This window comes from Hipposideros armiger, unplaced genomic scaffold, assembly GCF_001890085.2.
Source record: "Hipposideros armiger isolate ML-2016 unplaced genomic scaffold, ASM189008v1 scaffold_64, whole genome shotgun sequence".
In the NCBI taxonomy this organism is placed as follows: Eukaryota; Metazoa; Chordata; class Mammalia; order Chiroptera; family Hipposideridae; genus Hipposideros; species Hipposideros armiger.
In genome coordinates, this window is record NW_017731414.1 from 2059935 (window position 1) to 2068342 (window position 8408).

At 48.2% G+C, this 8408-nt stretch overlaps 1 long non-coding RNA gene across 4 annotated transcripts in view; it reads left to right on the forward strand.

Moving 5' to 3' along the window:
• The window catches only part of LOC109382455 (uncharacterized), a 15382-nt gene extending 12642 nt beyond the window's left edge, over nt 1–2740 (forward strand). For all 4 annotated transcript variants that reach the window (XR_002123933.1, XR_002123934.1, XR_002123931.1 and 1 more), the window contains one exon: nt 118–2740. This is a non-coding gene — a long non-coding RNA (uncharacterized LOC109382455). The remainder of the gene's footprint in view (nt 1–117) is intronic.
• The last annotated feature ends 5668 nt before the right edge of the window (nt 2741–8408 follow it).

The following is an 8408-nucleotide window of genomic DNA, read 5'->3' on the forward strand; positions in this document are numbered from 1 at the left end:
AGGGGGGTTAGGGGGGTTGGGGGGAGGTACCAGAGCCTGTTTTTCCTCCCAGCACTGGGATTAATGACGGGAGGGGCGAGACCTCAGTGCTGGTGATTATTTTTTTAACCTTTGCAGTCAGAGACTCAAAGCCGAAGCTGTCCCCACCAGGCCTGGCCAGCGAGGCCACACAGAGGTCTGACCCCCTGGATGCCTGGCTGCTGGGCCGCCCCAAACCACAGGGTCATGGGGATGCATCCAACTGCACATCTGGACTTTTCGACTTGGTCCTGGCTTCCAGTTGGAGCAAGAGGGCCTGGGATGGGGAAAATGTGGGCCCCACCTACACGCACAAAGATTGGGGGTTAAGGGGTTGGCACATACCCCGTGCCTGTCTCTCCCCGTAAGACCCGTCCAGGCCCAGACGTCAAAGGCCTCTCCTTGCCCACAAGGCCCACAGTTCCATCTGGAGAGGGCCCAGCCTGGCCTAGACACGTGTGCCCAACCAGACTGGAGCTCAGGCCAAGGCGGGGCTGTTGGTCCCCAACGTCACCTCTCTAAGGCATTCTGTCTTAGGCAACTGCCCCACCATCCACTCAGGGCTGGGCCTGAGACCTGGCAAGTGCCTGAGACTCCTCCCTGCCCCCCATATCCAGTACGTCAGCAGCTTTTGCTCTCTCAGCCTCCAAAACATGCAAGTCCAAACACTCCTCCCTTCTGTGCAGCCCTGCCCTGCCAGCTCCTGCCTAGATCCTGCCCCAGCCTCTTCCCCGCGGCAGCCATAGGGGAGGTCTCAAAATCATAAATCAGATTGTTTTTATCTCCAGCTAACACACCCTCAATGGCTCCCTATTACTTCCAGAATAAAACCTATCTCCTCCCTGTGGCCTGCAAGGCCCCACATGATCTGACCTTAGCCTGTTCCCCGACCTGTCTCCTCCTCCTTTGCTCACTGTGCTCCAGTCACACCAGTCTCCTCGCTATTCCTCCAACAGCCAAACCCTTTTCCTACCTCAGGGCCTTTGCATGAACCATCCTTCTGTCCGGAATGCTCATCCTCCATATTTACATGATACTTTCCTGTTCTTTGGGTCTCAGCCTAAAGATCATTGCCTCAGGAGGGCCCTCCAACCCCTGAGCAAAAATACCTCCACCGAACTTTCTTCCAAACACACTCTTCACTCTTTGAAATTATATTCTTTGTATTTTCATATAAGTACAAATTGTATTTTAGCCCCAATGCTTACCATCATGCCCAGCATATACTAGGTGGAGTTGTGTCTTCTTGGGGATGAAGGGACATACCAGCCCAATGCCAAAATCTGAGAAACATCTATCCCTCTGAGACCCCCCTGAGTGCCCCAGCAACACCCCAGGATTTATAACCCAGAGCTTTGCTGTCGATACATGCTAGGGTGGTTGGAACTGGGGGGGAGGGGCTCACAGGCAACTATGGGTGCTCAGGGTTCGGGGAGCAGCATGGGCGAAAGCCTGGAGGTGATGGAGAACAAGGCAGCATTCCTGGAACTGGGTGTGGTGGGGCCCAGCTCATGTAGGGTGAGGGGAGACAGGCACTGGAGTCTGACTCCATCCTGGGACGATGGGGAGCCATGTGAGCAGAGGGCGCATCAGACCTGTATCCCATCACCCTGTGCCAGGCACTGGGAGGTTTCCTCCCCAGACCGCAGCAGCCTGTGGATTCAACACGCTTATGCTGGCTAGGAACATCTCGAAGCAGCTTTATACAAATTTCTGTGGAGTGGACCGCGAGGCCACCCTCCATCCCTGCCACCACAGGGCTCAGGGAGGTCCATCGTCTGTAGGAGGCTCCCAGATCCATATAACATGCTGACAGCCACCTGGCCCTCCTGGGGCCCCTCGGTCTCCCTCAGAACATCCAGGTCACCCCAAGACCCTGGGCCTGGCCACCCCGTCCTGGTCCTTGGTGGATGCCAAGACCTCTCTCCTTATTCCCCTGGAATTTTCCTTACTGGTCCTGCCAATGTCTCCAGGAACATATAAAGGAAAATGTTTCCTGTCCAAGCAGGGCTGTTTTATGGCTCTCGGGGGCCGGGAGTCTCACTGCAGAGTAGAAAGGCCTCGACATATGGCTGTTCCTCCTGTAGAGCCACTCGGACCTGGCCCACCCTCCTAGGAGTCTCAAGTTCTGCAGGGACTTTCTAGCTAATCAAAGTCCCCTCGACCCCATCCCCAGACTGGGGAGAAATCCCCTGGAAACATAGATGCTTGGGCTAGAGCACAAAGCTGATGCATTTCCCATCATTTATTCACTCAACAAACACTTGCTGCGCTCCCACCATGAGCAGGTTTCTGTGTCAGCTGCTGGAGACACAGTGAGATCGAGTGGGATCCATCATGCCCTTGGATGGGATCAGGATCGGGTGGGTGGGGGATCCACCTTATCCCCATGTCACAGGGCTGAAAACGGAGGCCGGGGAATATGGCAGCCTGCCCGAGAGCGTGCAGGGACAGGCAGAACGGTTCCAAAGCAGGTTTTCTTTTTTCTAACAGATCGGAAATTCACATAATGTATAATTCACCGTTTTACAATGAACAATTCAGTGGCATTTAGTACATTCACAATGTTGTGCAACCAGCACCTCTATCTAGTTCCGGAACATTTCCATCACCTCAAAAGGAGACCCCGTCCCCATTAACAGTAACTCTCCATCCCCCAGCCCCTGACAGCCACCAGTCTGCTTTCTGTCTCTATGGATTTGCCTGTTCTGGACATTTCATATAAATGGGATCATGTGATATGTGATCTTTTGTGTATAGTTTCTTTCGCTGAACATAATATTTTCAAGGTTATCCTCTTTATTTTTTATTCATTTTTACTTTATTTGCTGAAATACTTGAAAGCAATCCTAGGCCTCAAGTCATTTCACTATTTCTTTGCTACTTACATAGCTCCAAAACCACGGGGATTTTCATATATAACCACAATGCATATCCCATATTCCAACTTTCCCAGCTGTCTCAAAAGTTGACTTTTTACAGTCAGTATGTTAGAATCAGGTTCCAAATGAAGCCCCCATTTGGTTGTCATGTCCCTTAATTTTCTCTTTATTCCCTCTTTTTTAAAATTGTGGTAAAATAACATAAAATTTACTATCTTAACCCTTTTAAGTGCACAGTTTGGGGGCATTAAATACATCCCGCAATCCATCTCCAGAACTTCCCACCTTCCCAAACTGTACCCATTAAACACTACATCACCCCCCCCCACCCCCAGCACTCACCATTCTACTTTTTTTCTATGAACTTGACTCCTCCCCTAGGGACCTCATATAAGTGGAATCACACATTATTTGTCCTTTTATGACTGGCTTATTTCACTTAGTATAATGTCCTCAAGGTTCATCCATGTTGTAGTAGGTGTCAGAATTTCCTTCCTTTTTAAGGCTGAATAATATTCCACTGCATAGATTTACCACATTTTTTTTAAGCTGAGCCATCCTGCCACCTGTTGGCAGCTCAGCGGAAGCTCAGCTAGGGCCAGACTCGAACCACTCTTGCTCAGAGCTCAAACCCTTGAGCGAGCTCTTAACCAATGGAGCCACTCGGCCGGCCCAGATTTACCACATTTTGTTTACCTAGTCATGCTGTCAGTGGACACTTACTATGCTGTTTCAATATTTTAGCTATTGTGAATGATCCTGCTGTGAACATGTGTGTGCAATCATCTGATTGAGTCCCTGCTTTCAATTCTTTTTGAAGGTGTTTAATCCAGGGACCAGAATGTAAGACCAGGTGAGCTGGAACACATTGAGTTGGGGGTCACTTTCTCAGGACATGGGATTTAACATCCAGCAAAGACTCCAGGAGATGATGGTGCAGCTGGTTAGAAGCCTGGCAAAAGTGCCAAGCCAGACTGAGCAGAGTGGAAATGCTCAGGTGAGCTGTCCTGGCAGAAGCAGAGAGCAGTGGACATGCTGGAGTGCATGTGGAAACTCCCCATGGGATTGTGTCCCACGGGAGGGCCCACAGGACACACCAGTTCCCAAGGTATTCAGAGAGCAGTGCCACCACCAGGAGGGAGCTGGGTAGCGGCTTCCTCTTCAGGCCTTCACAGAGCTGGGCTTATCAATGTCTATGGTTGTGATGCCCTAAGTACTGGAGGCTGGGTGTGTACTTCACCACCAAGAGCCAGAGCCTTCATTTATGCTAAGACAATGTGATGGTGAGATGTAGGTAGTGGCCATGGTAACATCCACAACCAAATGACCCTAAGTAATCACAGTGGACCTTACTAATCAGCTGAAAGGCCTTAAGAGTAAAACTGAGGTTTCCCTGAGGAGGAAGAAACTCCATCTTGTCAAAGATAAACAAAGCTGGACACTAGTTAAAGTGATCAGGATAGATTTTAATCGGTAACATATTATGGCAATAAGGAAAAGGGTAAGTGTGGAGTGAAAGCAACTTCAATTGAGCATTTTAACAAGAGAATAAGGGAGGGGTAACCAGTTAGCTCAGTTGGTTAGAGCACAGTGCTCATGATACCAAGGTTGCTGGTTCAATCCCTACATGGGCCACTGAGTTGCGCCCTCTACAACTAGATTGAAACAACTATGTGACTTGGAGCTGATGGGTCCTGGAAAAACACACTGTTCCCAATAAAAAAATATATTAAAAAAAAGAGGGCCGGATGAGTGGCTCGTTGGTTAAGAGTTGGCTTGGGAGCGCTAGCTCTGAGCAGCAGGGCCCTGGTTTGGATCCCACATATGAGGACCAGTGACACTGCTCTCTACAGCTAAGATGCTGAACAACAGCTCAACCTGGAGCTGGGCTGCCGTTAGTCGCCGGAGGTGGGCGTAGGCTGCAGCCCCTGCATCAGTGGGTTGCCATGGGCTACCATGTGTAGCCAGCAGCCAGCGTGAGCGGCCAGCAGCCACTGTGAGCCAGAAGCCGGCGACTGATTTGCCTCACCCGGGAAGAGTGCAATGATGGTGCCAACTTGGGCCAGTGAAGCAACGTCCTCCACAACTAGACTGAAGAACAAAAGGACAGCAACTTGTCTGTTCCCCTTCCCCCAATTCCCCAGCACTGTTCCAATCCCCCAATTCCCCAATAAAAAAATCTAAAAAAAAATGGTTGAAATTCGGGCCAGCCGAGTGCCTCAGTTGGTTAAGAGTTAGCTTCAGAGTGCGAGCTCTGAGCAACAGGGTCACCAGTTCAATTTCCACATGGGCCAGTGATGCTGGGCCCAAGCTGAGCTGCGGCTGAACTGCCAACAGGTGGCAGGATGGCTCATGTGGTGAGAGCACATGCTCCTAACAACAAGACTGCTTGTTCGATGGTGGGCTATGGCCACCTGCAACTAAGACTGAACTCGGCACCTTGAGTTTAGCTGCCACCTGGATTGCTCAGTGGATAGAGCATGTGCTCTTAACAACAATGCTGCTGGTTCGACTCCCGCATGGGATGGTGGCTACGCCCATCCACAACTAAGATCAAATGCATCACCTTGACCTTAGAGGCCACGAGCTGCCGTAGGGCAGCCAGATGGCGACTGGTGCCCTCCACAACTAAGATTGAAGGACAACAACTTGGCTTCCTCAATTCCCCAACACTGTTCCCCTTCCCCAATCCCCCAATTAAAAAAAAATTATTTAAAAAAATGGTTAAGGGTCGGCCGAGTGGCGCGTTGGTTAAGAGCTGGCTTGGGACGCCGGCTCTGAGCAGCAGGGCCCGGGTTTGGAGCCCACATGAAGACACTCCCTCTACAGCTAAAATGGTGAACAACAGCTCGACCTGGAGCTGGGCTGCCATGAGTCGCCGGTGACGGCGTAGGCTGCAGTGAAGCTACAGTGGGTTGCCATAAGCTACCATGTGTGGCTTGCAGCCAGTGTGAGCAGCTGGCAGCCAATGTGAGCTGCCAAGAGCCGCTGTGAGCAGCCGTCCAGAGGCCGGTGACAGATCTGCCTCACCTGGAAAGAGCGCAATGATGATACCAACAGGGCCAGTGAAGCAACGTCCTCCACAACTAGACTGAAGAACAAAACGACAGAAACTTGTCTGTTCCCCTTCCCCCAATTCCCCAGCGCTGTTCCCCTCCCCCAATTCCCCAATTTAAAAAAAAAAAGGTTAAAATGGGAAATTTTATTTTACCACAATGAAAAAACCAAGTTAACAAAAATATAGGATATCTAGTTGAATTTGAATTCAGATAAATAATAAATAATTTTTAGGGTAAGTATATCCCAAATATTACTTGGCTTACACTTATCCTGAAATCTTACTTGCCACTTCACATGACAAGTCATCAGGGAAATGCAAATCAAAAGCACAAGGAGAGATCACCTCACACCCATTAGGATGGATACTATAAAAAAAAATAGAAAACAACAAATGCTGGTGAGGACATGGAGCTATTAGAACCCTTGTGCACTGCTGGTGGGAATGTAAAATGGTGCAGCCACTGTGGAAAACAGTATGTAGGTTCCTCAAAATATTGAAAATAGAACTACCATGTGATCCAGCAGTTTCACTTCTGGGTAGATCCCCAAAAGAATTGAAAGCAGGGTCTCAAAGAATATTTGTACACCAAATGTTCATAGCAGCATCATTTGCAATGGCCAAAAGGTAGAAGCAACCCATGTAACTATGAGCTGTCACTCCCCATTCCCCCTTCCCAACCCCTGGCAACCACTAGTCTACTTTATGTCCCTATGGATTTGCCTGTTCTGGACATTTCATAGCAATGGAATCATATAACATGTGACTTTCATGCCTGGCTTCTCTCGCTCAGCATGATGTTTTCAAGGTTCATCCAGGTTGTAGTGTATGTCTGTGCTTCACCCCTTCTTATGGATGAGTAATATTCTATTGTGTGGATGGACACATTTTGTTTATCCATTCACCTGTTGATGGGAATTTGGGTTGTTTCCACCTTTTGGTGATGATAAAGTGAACTGGCATCATAAGATGCTTAACCCTAGAGTTGGGAGGATTATGGGTGGAGCTGGGCCCCTTGTTAACCCTATAATCCTGACTTCCTGTTCATCCTTATGGTAATTCTGGGGGTGGGATCATAATAAAGGGATTAGTCGTCTTGAAACTGGGGTCTTTTTACCTCCACCTGGGCTGCCGGTGAGCTCCATGTAGGAGGTGTGCTTTCCACTTTGCGGTGGTGGTCTTGCTTCTTTTTATTTTCCCGAATACACCGTTTCTTTTGTGGATTACTGGATTACTTGGAGAGTTATTTTTCACCAGTTCAACATTTTGGGGGCTTGTCTGGGATCCAGAGAGCAATGCAATTCGGGCAGCCTTTTAGCTGGTGAGCAAATCAAGGTGCCTATACTGAGCCATTTATTTCTCCAGTGCTTTGCTACTCAGCTTGAGGGCTGCAGGGTAAGTTTCTCTCCTGGATCTGAACCAATGGGCCTTTGCGTCTGGTGCTCTCCAGGTTTTATTCGGGAATTAAAAAAAAATGTTTCTGTTCTGTTTTAATTTGTTTGTTTGTTTTGTTTGGTGTGTGTGTGTGTGTGTGTGTGTGTGTGCTTTAAGGCCTATTTGTTTGTCTGTACTCATGGCACGTTGCCTTGCTTTCTTCGGAAAGCAGGCTCTGTTTCTTCTTGAGACAAAAACTGGCCTTCACCTAACGTCCCTTTGGGATAAGAGGTTATTTCTATTGAAATTGTTCAGTTTAGCTGATGTTAGATCGTGCTGTCTCAGTGAAAAGTTAACGGAATGCTATGCAGCTCAGTCAATAACCGAACTCCCTGAGAGTTGTTTATTTGCCTGGAACTGGCTCTAGCCTTCGGTCTGATTCCCAGTGATCAGACTGTTCCAGAGTGAGAGTGGAGCAAACCAAAGATCCCTGGTTTGTTTGAGTTGTGAACTGATTTTGGCCCAGTGCCAGCTCAACCTGTAACTTAAACTCCCTAAGAGTTGGTTATTTGCTTGAAACTGGCTTTTAGCCTTCGGCCTGGTTCTCAGTGATCAGATTGTTCCAGAGTTGAGCTGAAGACCTGCAGGTTATAAGAACTATAATTTGTTTTGGGCCCAGCCTTTAAAATGGGATCTCGAATATCCAAGCCTTCTAAAACTGTCCCTCCTCCAGGGACACTGGCCGAATACATGTTTGCAAACCACGACAAATTTTCGTGCACATATTTAACTAAATGGGCAGATTTGACTAAGAGTAATCCTAGAAATCAGTAGCTACTTTGGGGAACTTTTGAGATTTCCAAACTTGAATTTCTTAAAACTAAATTGGATGGTAACAGTGTTGTAATTGAGAAAGAGGAACTGAATGCATATTTAGAGTGGTATATGGAGGCTGCCAAATAGGACTGCAAATCTAAAGTTGTCGGCTTACAAAATAGAGTCTCAAAGTTAAAAACTGTTAAAAATTCTAAAAGAGACAGAATGGCGTCTAAAACCTCGTGCTCTTTGTCTACAAT